The following is an 8,969-nucleotide window of genomic DNA, read 5'->3' as shown; positions in this document are numbered from 1 at the left end:
GCGCTGGCCCGAGAACTCTCCTCCCTGACCCCAGATGATCAAGCACCTAACCCTGCGAAAGAGGCCCCATCGGTCCTCTCTACATATCACCAAATCACAACATTCTATAAACTCAGCCGCATGACACTGCCACCACCCCACAGTACCTTGTCGCCCTCATCCAGCGCCACATGGCGACAATTACAGACATGCTGTTTTATTTCCCCCCACCGTCTCATGCATTCACCCCACCTTTCCTCCTGATTGTACCACCTGTGGCATGCCCAGATCCACACTATTGACTACATTTGGGAATGTCCTTAAAGGCAGTACCCCCTATCCCCAATCCCACTCATTCTTCCTGAGAGGCTGCTTTACGGACCGCTCAGCCCGCCGGCCAGAAATGGCTGGTGCATCGGGCTTTACGTGAAGCACAAGCCCTTGGACTCCTGGACCAGTAGGGGACCACCCTGGAAGATTTTTTTTGTGTAATAAAGTTGTTTCCATCCATCCTGTGGCACATGCACTCTACGTTGTGCATATTATGAGAAAAAAGGATCAAAACTGGCAACGATGGATTTGCTTTTGCGCAGGCACTGGGCAAAAAAAAAAAATTGTAACATCAAGCTGGCATAAGTGCGTGGAAGTGAGTTGAGTTCTGCCTCTCCGAGTAAGAAAAATAGGCTGCCTCAAACGGTGAGGCACTGTAGCAGAGCTGGTTTCTGATTCATCACCTGCTGACATTCTGAAGAAGCAACGGGAATTCGAATACTGCATGCGGCGAAGATTAGAAAATTGCGTGGAAAAAAATAAATGAGAAAAAGTAACTGCAAAAAGGCAGTTACTCGCAAAAGTCGCCGTGCTATGATAAGCCAACACAGAGCACGAGTAGTTCATCGAGAAATTTGTCGCGATGTTTTATTTCTCTATTTTTAATGTGACCGGACGGTATTTTTCTGCATGAGGCATTGAAAGTTTCACGACTCTTAGGCCTGTTACGGGGTGACCAACCACACCACTACTTTGCTACACTGCTATGCATATAGACGCGCAGCATTTGTTTTACTTTGAAAGACAGCACTCGAATATTTGCCTGAACTTCAGCTGGCATCATATTTCAGTTTTATGCGATTGCATACAATCCTCATTGGAGGAAAAACTCGATGCCCAGCGTGTGCGTAACAACCTGTCGCGGTGTGAAATAAAAGAATAGAATGAAAGAATAGGACAGAGCGGGATTCCAGCCCGTAACAGGTCAGCTTCGCTGGTTGCTACATTAGACCACAATCGCCGCACTTTTTATGTCGCGAACAGAATCGTAACGTATGTATATCGGGGACAAAAATGGTATGCTCCACGTGGCGGGAGCCGGACCCATGAAAAACTGGGCCATTTTGGCGAGCTAAAGGGCGAAACATTGAAACGAGCCAAGCGACATGCCTGCTGATAATAAAGGTCTCGCATTGTCTGTCTTGATCTCAGATGCCGCCTATAGATAGCGTTGCAACGCAGTTTTCCGTTGCTCCGGATCCCGCCGCGTGGAGTATACCACTTTTGTCCACAATAGTACACCAGAACCGCCAGCCAATTTCACTTATGTAGATAGGACAAAACTCTTGTGTCTTCAAGGTTTCAAGGTACGGAAGCCAGTCATATTCCGGATCCTCAAGTTTGATTATTTAAGTATCTTTTCCAATCGCTTCTTTAAATTGCTCTTTAAATGGCTGCCGGTCAATACCTCCGTTATACACCGCTTTCCTGCTCCTCCACATGCTATGCCAACCCAAACCCATGGCAAGATCATTAGGAACGCCATCCTCAGTTTCAGTCTGGAGGTATATAACATCGTGGAGGTCAAGCTGAAAGTCCTAATTAAAAGTCGTTTTGTGGTGGCATCCCAGAAGTCCAGGAAAGCATGCTCAATCGTTTCATCCTTTTTACACAAAAAGCTACGGACTTGCCACCGAACAAATTCTATTTTCTCCTGCAGCCGCGTTTTTATCGGCAAATTGGCGCCGTGTAATCGAAAACGAAAGCTTTTGGCCTCAAGAGAAATCTTTTTATTTAACGCTTTTATAAAACATGTTTCCCTGGACTTGCTCCGTGAATAGCCCTGGACAATGGTGGAGGGAATACTGATTCACAGAGATCTTTCTGAAGAGTTTTTTCGAGTCGCTTTACTAAGATAAACGAGCGTGTATGCCGAAAATAAAAGGACCTCACCGCTTCCTCAAAATAACTACGAATAGCTCCTTGAACACAGTGAAATTTAATGACAAATTCCAGCAAAGCTGCGCCGAGTGTCAGCTGCATCTGCTGTGTCTCCGTGCTGGTCACATGCAGCATCTGCCCATATGGCATTCCGCTTATCGCCGCATCGTTCTTGAAGGGCCGCTGCATTGACTTCCCGTCACTCCAGGTTTCGTTCGGGGTGCATGTAGCGAGGCAGTGGTCGAATGCGTAGCCTTTGGTGAATTGCTTTGGGGAATTATAAAAGAATTACCCCAGGAAAATAAATCAGGGAAAGCAGAAGAAATAGCAATAGCGTTTGCAGTCGGCAGCTCAAGTGCCTCCTATATACTCATTGATTGGAAAACAGCACTCCTAAATTATGCTAAGGGCTGAGTCCATCCTGCCGCCTACCAAATACTGACACAGAACTTCTCTTTCTGCAGCAATGAGCTAATATGGGTGCCCGCGCACTCTGGAAACCCCGGCAATGGGGCCGCAGATTCTTTAGCCCGAGGGTCTAGGAACCGGGCACAGGCGGAGCTAAAGGGGGGGGGGGGGGTTTCTCAGAGGAGCATTCGCTAAGCTCATTGCGAATGTTCGTGCCGAAAGCCAAACATACCCACCCCCCACTGTTCTCTCACTACCAGGGAGCGATGCCTATGGTTCCGTCTGCAAACGCGGACCATGCCTACACCCTCTCTGCTCTCTCCCTACCGGCCTATCCCACCTTCCTGATCTCTGTGCAATGCACAGGTGGAAATTCGGCGAGCGGCGGTAGAGGCACTCGATATCACATCCAAAGGAAAGCACGCCGCACGCATAGGGTGTTGCTCGCGCACGTTCATTGCATTGTTCTTGGCATGTGCCGGATGCGGCGCTGTCTTGGACCCTGCACAACACTCTCGCTCGTTCATTGTGACACTGCAAACGTTAGGTGGTTCCCTCCGGCGTTTCGCACAAGGCGAATCATAAGAGCGCGTCCGCGGCCCGAAAAGGCTGTGAAGGGTCGGCAGTCACTTTACTCTCTCTAAAGTGGCCGTTCTATAGGTTCGTTGCGTCTACATATGCTGGCCACCGTAGTGCCTTCTGGTCTCCTACAGGCCCGATGATTACACCACTCAAACCGCATAGAAGAAGGCTCACTTTAGAACTTTGCGTTCTATATATCCTCTTTTAAAGTGGTTAATAAGAAAATGAAAGGAATCGGGATATGAAGTGCTGCTAGCATTCATTTTCAGAAAAAAAAATAAGCATAACCTCATCTCCCATTTCATTAACCACTCGAGTCAATTTTGCTTCTTTCATAATCAATTGTTATTTCGTTTCGTTTCGTGGTAATTTTTTTCAAATGAAAATGTAAGCCACAGCCAAATGTACTGAGCCTTCCTATCCAATAGCAGTCTCTTGCTTGCCCAGATGGCAAGGAAGATGTCCTAACTGCATTGAAACGGTAACGTAATAAGTTCGCACAAAATAAGATTGATATGAATGCGCATTCGTCTTCGCAGTTTCTTCACTTTCATTCGCAGAAATTGACATGTCGGCACTCTTAACTCTTGAGACGAAGCTCAGTTTGGAAGAACTCCGCATGGAGTCATTGGCATGCGAACACGCTTCTTACCACCATATCGAAACGCAGCCGTTACTCACGGCATTCGTACCTCCTTCCATACACTGGAAAATTATTTTTGTTAAGTAATTCAACTCTTTTACTAAATACTGTACGAACAATGGCGCGACTATAATTGCATTAGATTACCCATTCCTGCTCCAAAAAATTAACCACATTACAATGTGATTTCTTCCGAACAGCTACAAATTTACTCTTCCAATACTTTTCTTTTTGAAGCATGGTAAAACCGAAATAATTAGAGTAAAACAAACACCAACCTCTCCGCTGACACGACACACACATTTTTCGGCTTACTCTTCAAATTCCAATACTACAGCACGGGCCATTAGAAAAGTTAGACAAAGCCAAGAAAACAAAGAAAATAGAGGCATGGATGATCGTTCATCGCTTACACTAGGCTCAAGAGAAAAACTTTAGAAATGCAACGCTTTTCTTACTGCAGTTCTCCAGATAGTCTGAAGCCTGTGAAGCAGGTTATTTACTCCTTCGCTGGTGCCAGGATTTCTACCTCGGCCGCTTGCGTCCGAGGGAAGGGGCGCTTACTCAAGTCAGCAGTGCCATAATTGCAGATTCGTTTCATTTTTAAGAGACAGTGCTATTTCGGTACTGATTCCCTGCGAAATGCTAAAAATATAGATGGAAACCTAAGTTCGTTGCTACGCTTTTAGCAGAAAATTATTTTCGAAAGCTAAGGGCTCCAATCTGCTGCTTTACAGCTTTAAAAATATTTTACACATTTGAAAGAAGCACAAAACGCCGTAAACACTGGCAGCTTTGCCCGTACACTTTTACATTCCCGGCGAGATTGCAATTATTTGAGCCGGGTGATGTCAGGCTTTACCCGCAGCAGGATGCTCAGGAAACAGGGTACAAATAATCACACGGCATGGAGTAATGCTGTGTCTTTACTGAAAGTCCTTTGCAATCTTAGCCATATCACAAGGTGCTATTCATGGAGTAATAATATGAATTACAGGTGCACAAAGTTCTTAAAGGTCGGCAGTAAGTTACACACTCTCGTCGTTTGCAGTCCAAATTCCGTCCAAACTTTTTCTCTCAGCATCGTTTGAAGAGAAGCACTGATTCTTTACAGCGCTTTAAACATAACAAATTAGGAGCATTCTGCGATCAGTTTCGTGCGTTCTTTAATTTTATTTTATTTTTTCAATTGAAGCGTTAACTTTGACAGAAGGATCTGGGACATAGATAAAACGAGCAGAACGAGCTCTTTCTTTGGGAAAACAAACACAAAAAGGAAACATGCAAATCGATTTTCGGCAATAGAACCAGAATCGAAAACTGGAAAGAAAATACGAAGAAATAATCGAAACATTTACGGGGATGACAATGAAAGAAGATGATTATATGAGCAGCCCATCCGTCAAATTCGCGAAAAAAGAGCACGTCTTTATGGTAGGAAAACAGTCATAACTGTGCGTGCCCATCATACGGCACTGCTACAAAGGCTTTTCCAACCAGAAAAAATTAATCAGTTGAAAGTAAGCTCTCGCGTGTTCGTTGTCTCTGTGTGTCAGGTCGTTCTGTCAATGTTAGCGCTGTCATTTGTTCACGACGGCGATTTTGTGTCGATCCCCATTTCGTGATCAGACGCGCAGCGGGTAGGCTTCGCACGCTTGCGCGGGACATCACGCTTTCCGCGTTGAATTTCGGCGAATTTTCGAATTCACGTTAAAAATCCTTGGACACAGATCTGAAGCTCAAGTTTCCATCCGGCCTACCACGACGGGAAGAAACTTTGCTGTGTCGCCTCTGGCTTGGTGTAGCTTTCACCAACCATTACTCTTAATCGGTATGGCTGATAGCCCTGTATGTGCCATCTGCGGGTATGACGAGACTATATCCTACATTCTTTGTCACTGCCCTGCCTACAGCGCCGAAAGGCAGTCTCTCAGCCGTGCGATGGAGCGTCTAGATGCGCACCCACTGACGGAAATGAAGATTCTCGGCCACTGGCCGCGGCGATCGTCGGCGATGAAGGCCTCCAAGGCACCGCTCTGCTTTTTGCGAACTTCTGGCCAGCGTGATAGGCTATAACTTCAACGAACGCTGACTTTTCATAGTGACTTCAATTTTCTTCTACTCTCTTTTCTCTTTCTTTTTTTTTTATCCCCTCACCGTCTAGGGAAGCAAACCTATTATTCTTCCGGTTTACCTCCCTGCATTTCCTCTTCTACCTCCTCCTCCTCCTGTCATTTGTAAACCGTCACTATTCCGTGCACACTGGGTTGGTAGAATCAGGCCTTTCAGATGACCACCTTGTAAGCGTCGCATTAGATTTAGTCAAGTACTCCTCGTTCAATAAAAAAAAATGAGTCACGTACGCTCTCCCATGCAAAATACACGATACATATGCAACAATAGTATCATGAGGACCCCGCCACGGTGGCTCAGTGGTTACTGAGCCACTCGTGGAAACTTGTTCATCCGGCTTTTATGAAAGTGATGACGTCTGTGAGCTGTCGCCTTCGTGCCTTCGTCTTTTTGTCAAATAAGTGCAAAGGAGTTCCGAAACACACACCTTGATTGACGCGTAAGGTTATTAAGCTTAAGCGAAAACTAAAACGAGCAAGAAAAATAACTGTCCCTCCAGTCTCATTCATACGCTTAAAAATAACCTTGAGTGCGCGGTTCATGAATCAATGGATCTGTATCTGACCACAACATTACCTAGTTTTGTTAAAAACGACCGAGTAAAGTTTAGAATTGTGTGAGTCATAGCAAGAGGAATATTGCAAGAATTGACTCCTACAAGTATTACTATTTCCCTATAACGATTACAGACTGGAATAATCTCAGTAACAATGCAGTATCGCAACCGTCACTATGTTCGAAGCCCACCTTTAGTTTCCTTATATCTTTTCCACTCTATGATACTGGTTGGTTTGGTTTATTGGGGTTTTAGCGTCCCAAAGCGACTCAGGCTATGAGGGACGCCGTAGTGAAGGATCCGGAAATTTCGACCACCTGGGGTCTTTTACGTCCACTGGCATCGCACAGTACACGGGCCTCTAGAATTTCGTCTCCATCGAAATTCGGCCGCTGCGGGCGGGATCGAACCCGCGTCTTTCGGGCCAGTAGCCGAGCGCAGTAACCACTGAGCCACCGTGGCGGGGTCCTCATGATACTATTGTTGCATATGTATCGTGTATTTTGCATTTCTATTTCTTGATTTACTCTTTTGTGTAATTGATTTCTAATTTTATTTTAGCATCTTATAAGCGTGTTATTGTTTCCAGTGCCTGTTTGATTGTGCATTGAATGCCCACCCTGCTATGGTCTTGTCAAAAATCGCAGTATCAATAAATAGAAAAAATTATTGGACTTCAGCATGCTGTAAGATGTAGGAAAGCATTATTGCAAACATATTAATAATTTTCTTGAAGAGCACTCTGTATTAAGAGAGTTTCAGCATGGTTTTAGAAAGGGCTATTCGACAGTCGCGCAGTTACAGTAGTACTTATTTTTCCTAAAACATTCGACATCAATGGTCAGATGCACGCTATCTCAACGGACTTTTAGCAAAGCATTCTATCATGCAAACTCATTCAAAAACTAAAAAAAAACATTAATCTTCCAGATGTTTTAATACCATTGATTGCAGACCAGCTCACCAATACAGTGCAGTTTGTTTCAGTCGATGGGTGCCGCTCCAATTTTCTCCCAGTCACCTCTGGTGTGCCCCAAGGAAGTGCCTTGGGGCCTTTGCCATTACTTTTTCAGGTTGATATAAATGATATTATTAACGTGGTTACCACAGGAACACATATACGCTTGTTTTCTGATGACTGCGTGGTATTTCGTGATATTGCGTGTACTGGGGATCAGAATGATCATGACCTGAGTCTAAAAGTTGTGCTTGATTGCTATGGTGGTTAACACTGAAAAAACAGTTTCCATCCAAATAACGCATAAAATTAATGCACTAAACCACATGTACACTCTTAGATCGCCATAAAAGAGGTTAGCAGCTAAAGATATCTAGGTGTAACAATAATTCCTGCGTCATCCATGTGATTTCCTTCTCTTGTGTATGCGTCCAGTTCTGCTGGTTTCTCTATCCGGTACCATGCACCAACTCGACCAAAAGGTTACGCTTCGGCAATAACTAACAATCTTTCGTGGAATTCACACGTAGATAACATATGTTCTTCCACGTTTAGAAGCTATGTTTGCGGAGGAATAAACTTAGAAATTCTCCTCCTAACGTAAAACTATAGACATATAACGCATACGTCAGGAAAAAGCTCGAAAATACTTCGTTAGCATGGGAACAATTTACTAAACTTAACACTAAGAAAATAAAGTGGGATCAGAGAAAAGCTGTTCGGTTTGGTTAGTCAAAGTTTAAAATCACCGACTACTCCCTCGCCAAAGCTTATGACAGTTAATAAAATTGAATCAATTGAAACGCGCAAAAAACACCGTCTTGACTTTCTTTATTGTTTGCTTAACCAGACGCTATTTTTGGACCTTGTTCAGTATTTATCCCCGTTACCGACCCGTCATACTCGACATCATCACATTCACTCACTAACACTGTATTTTGCGAATGCTGACTGTTTTAAGTATTCGTTTTTTCCGTGGACCATATCCGAATGGAATCATGTTATGGCGGTGTTTTAGTTTTGTAACACTTGTCACTTTTTTCTTACGAATCTCTCTCGTGATTGTGTTCTGCATCTTTGTGAAATACTCTTATTGATACATGCCTGTCCTGCTTAGACCCGAACAAGGGTCTGCCGTATGTACTGAAATAATAAATAAATTTATAAAATGCTACACCAGCTAGCCCCAATCGTCGCTTTACTGACGTTCTCGATCTTTGGACACTTTTCTATGGTGTAGCGAAGGACTGTGCTTGGCACTTCTGAGCTGATGAGAGCATGCCCTCAAAAGTAATATCTAGAAGAGTAAGGGGCCGAAGGTTGCGAGTCCAGCACTTTTCTCGTGCAGTATTTGGGACGGTAAAAAAGAACGCGGCACGCCACAATACTGTCAACTACCCGTAAAAAGAGGTGGTTATAGGCTTCCCGGTCGGTCTCGCAGCCAACAGAGATGGTGCTTTATCACACACATTCACTGCCATTTTGTAGCACCCCCAGGG

Source organism: Amblyomma mixtum, chromosome 2 (assembly GCF_055824585.1).
Source record: "Amblyomma mixtum isolate Tamu chromosome 2, ASM5582458v1, whole genome shotgun sequence".
Lineage (NCBI taxonomy): Eukaryota > Metazoa > Arthropoda > Arachnida > Ixodida > Ixodidae > Amblyomma > Amblyomma mixtum.
The sequence above is the reverse complement of the archived record's forward strand: the minus strand, read 5'-3'. Positions refer to the sequence as shown.